The following is a 3,970-nucleotide window of genomic DNA, read 5'->3' as shown; positions in this document are numbered from 1 at the left end:
TGCCAAACCAAGGAAGATGTTGCTGCTGCTGGGTTTGACAGGCACGTTAATTGATATGATATGATATGTTATGGCATTTATAACGCGCCTATACACTAGTGTTTCAAGGCGTGACGAGGCGGGGGGGGGACAAGGGGAGACAGACAACGATCCCACTAGGCCAGGTGTCATTCATATCGCACAAGTGCAGGGTGGAGGGGAAGGGAAAAGTGCAAGGGGGGAAAGGGAGAGGAGAAGTGCAGTACAGGTTTAGTAGAACAAGATAAATAATAAGGGCCAGCTGGTGGCAAGTGCAGGATAAGCGCAGACAAGTGCTGGGAGGAGGGGCTGTAGGGATAGAGACAGTCCCACAGTGCAGGGGTTGCCAGGGAGGCAGTGCAAGGGAGAGTGGCAGGGCCACGGACCGGGATAGATAAAGTGGCCCCGTTGCAGATTCAGTGCAGTTTCAGTAATATTAACAGGGGAGAGGGGGAGAGAAAGCAGAGGCAAAGAGGAATGTTTTGAGGTGCTTCCAGAACCGGAGATGGTTCTCCTCAAGTTTCAGGGAGGCAGGAAGGCTGTTCCAGAGGGAGGCCCCTGCTGCGGAGAGAGATCTACCCCCAACTCGTTGCTTGGAGAAGCGGCTGACCCTGAGGGAGTTGGAGGTGGATGAGCGAAGAGCTTGAGAAGGAAGATATTTAGGAAGAGAGAGTTGAAGGTATTTTGGCCAGAGGCCCCAGAAGGCCTTGTGGACAATGCAGAGGGCTTTGAACTTAATCCTCGCAGCCACTGGGAGCCAGTGTAGCGATTTCAGTCCTGGAGAGATACGGTCCCTGGGCTTGAGGTTCAGTAGTTCAGTAATGTGACTTGGCTGCATTTGTCCAATAATTTACCATAGAAGTAAAGCATGGTGGCTCTTATTTTCTATTGATAGATTGTTAAAATGATCCACTTGCCACAGATAAGATCAGAGTAAAATATTAACAATAATGTGTTTAAAAGAAGCATTTAAATATTGATATTATTTCAAAACACAATAGGTTAGGTTGATTGGTATCTCTAAATCACACCATGCAGCCATCATCCTCAATGAACCGGTGATCATTGCAGCCTTAACACCAATTGTGTTGGTACTGTATGAAGCAGGCATGGGGGGTGTGAGTGGGCTGGGAGCCAACCATCCCGAGGTGTCACTGGCGTGCATGTAAATATTTGCGCCCTGGCACTTATTTTTTCACAAATTAAATTAAGTTCTGCCTCATGTGTTCTGCAGAGCTCCCCCTCCTAACCGTCTGTCCAATAACCCTGACAGATATGCCATCTGAGTCCACCAAAGTGCCCAATTCAGCCCGTGTCCTGCTACAGTGTGCCCTGCCCCACCACATTTTCCCCTGTCCCCAATGATTTGCAGGAACCCGTCCCCTGCTCTCCCTGAGTCATACCACACTTAAACTTGTGCCAGTTGTGTCCCACTACTCTGTCTCTTGCTTCCACCACACTAACACCTGATTCCTCTAATTCCAACCATACTGCCTTTTGCCCCACCACACCCTGCCACGCAGCAGCTGGTCTTGGGCTGTGCTCTAGCATGGAATGGCCATGTTATCCAGGAAGGGCATCTGGGTTAGCAGAGGACCTATCTGAGCAATGCTTCCACACCAAGGCCCACCGGGCTCTCTTTGTGCCCAAGAATTGTACCTGCTTGTGGCACACAAGAGCATCCACAAACAGGGCTGCTTGCTGTCTTCACCAGTGTTGTTGACATCAAGTGGCATTACACGCTACTCATCTTCATCATGTCTTTCTTCTGCACCTGGCTGATCTTTGCCATGATCTGGTGGCTGCTGGCATTCGTGACGCTATTGTACTAGCCTGGACCACCCTAGGAGAGCTTTGAGCCAGGTGACCATTGGCTTTGGCGGACGCATGATCACTGAGGAGTGCCCGGCCGCCATCCTCGTGCTGATCGTGCAGTACATTGTGGGGCTGGTCATCAAGGCTATCATGATGGGCTGCATCTTCATGAAGACTGTGCAAGCACACAGACGCGCAGAGACACTCATCTTCAGCAAGCACACTGTGGTGGCCCTGCGCAATGGCAAGCTCTGCTTCATGTTCCGCGTTGGTGAGTTGCGCAAAAGCATGATCATCAGTGCCACCACCCAAATGCAGGTGATGCGCAAAATGTCCAGTGCTGAGGGGGAGCTTGTGCCTCTGAACCAGATAGACATTCAGACTGAAAACCCTGTGGGATCCAACGGCATACCCTTGATCTCTTTGCTTCCAGCCTGTTGCAACCGCCTCACATCGGCTGTTTTGCAATTTCTCACACATTTGGCTTGTAAATGTTTACATGTGAGAAAACTATATATTTGCCTCAACATTTGTTTTTTCAACGCTGAAGCTTAAACAGGGTATTTCAGATGCACATCTGGAAAAAAAAGAGAACTCATCATATCATATCATGGTATTTATTGAGTGTGGACCTAGCTTCGAGAAGCAACAGAGAGCTTTACAGAGCTATACAACAGTACAGATGCATTACTGAGCGCTTTTCAGAGGTAACAACAACCAATATACAATGGGGGTAGGATAGAGAGGGGCACAGAGGAACATGGTGGTGGGGACGAGAGGGGCGGATGGCATCTCGCAAGTCAGGTGGCATGGGGCTTGAGCAACGTCTTAGCCTAGGTGTTGAGGAGGAGAGATTAGTGTTGAATGCATGTGAGGCACGGGGTGTGCAGATATGCCACCTGGATAAAGAGGAGACCAAAAAATTAGAGCAGACGTCCCATTTCTTTGCCGTGAATGTTTTCTAACAAAAGTAAAAACCATACTTTTGGATGGGACAATAGTTGAATAGAGGAAAACATGAATGAAAAAATGTCAATGCATTTTGCCAATTATTCCCACTTTCATCAGATTTTGTAAGGTCTTCCCTATTTTTGCTCTGTTTGTAGGGAAATAATAGGGGGAATAACAGGTCTGATCGTGCAATTTATCTTCTTTTGTGTGGCATTTAAGTTAGTTCCAGTGTTTAAGTAAAAATGGCACAAGTGAATGCAAGTGGGCAGCTGCAAGGACAGTGTGACCCGGAAGTGTTCCACTTTAACTGCTGTGGTGTTCTGCTGCGAGGCCTGCATGCCCTCCACAATCCCATCAGCACTGCCTTGTTTTATCATGTGTTCATTGTGTCTGTGGTTGCCAGGAGAGGTTGGTGTCACGGGTGATGGGGGTGGGGTGTCCCATGTGGAGGGAGCTGCCTACAGGGTGGAGTGATGGGTGATGGGGGCTGGGGTGTCCCATATGGTGGGGGCTGCCTGCAGGGTGGGGTGACGGGTGATGGGGGCTGGGGTGTCCCATGTGGAGGGGGCTGCGTGCAGGGTGGGGTGATGGGGGCTCGGGTGTCCCATGTGGAGGGGAATGCCTGCAGGGTGGGGTGATGAGGACTGGGGTGGGGGCGTCCCATGTGGAGGGGGCTGCCTGCAGGGTGGGGTGACGGGTGATAGGGCAGGGGTGGGGGTTCCCCAATGTGTAGTGAGCTGCCTGCAGGGTGGGGTGACGGGTGATAGGGCAGGGGTGGGGGTTCCCCAATGTGGAGTGAGCTGCCTGCAGGGTGGGGTGACAGGTGATGGGGTCTGGCGTGGGGGTTTCCCATGTGAAGGGGGCTGCCTGCATGGTGAAGTGACGGGTGATGGGGGCTGCAGTGGGGGTGTCACATATGGAGGGGGCTGCCTGCAGGGTGGGGTCACGGGTGATGGGGCCTGGGGTGGGGGTGTCCCATGTAGAGGGGGCTGCCTGCAGGGTGGGGTCACGGGTGATGGGGTCTGGGGTGGGGGTGTCCCATGTGGAGGGGGCTGCCTGCAGGATGGGGTCACGGGTGATGGGGGCTGGGGTGTCACATGTGGAGGGGGATGCCTGCAGGGTGGGGTAATGGGTGATGGGGGCTGGGGTGTTCCATGTGGAGGGGGGTGCCTGCAGGGTGGCATCT

At 52.2% G+C, this 3,970-nt stretch overlaps 1 pseudogene; it reads left to right on the top strand.

Moving 5' to 3' along the window:
* The first annotated feature begins 1,567 nt into the window (after nucleotides 1-1,567).
* LOC138505045 (ATP-sensitive inward rectifier potassium channel 11-like) lies at nucleotides 1,568-2,388 on the top strand (annotated as a pseudogene).
* Nucleotides 2,389-3,970: the final 1,582 nt, after the last annotated feature.

The sequence above is a fragment of the Ambystoma mexicanum genome, chromosome 11 (assembly GCF_040938575.1).
Source record: "Ambystoma mexicanum isolate Mex_15411 chromosome 11, UKY_AmexF1_1, whole genome shotgun sequence".
NCBI classification, from domain to species: Eukaryota; Metazoa; Chordata; class Amphibia; order Caudata; family Ambystomatidae; genus Ambystoma; species Ambystoma mexicanum.
This window is presented reverse-complemented; position numbering and strand designations above follow the sequence as displayed.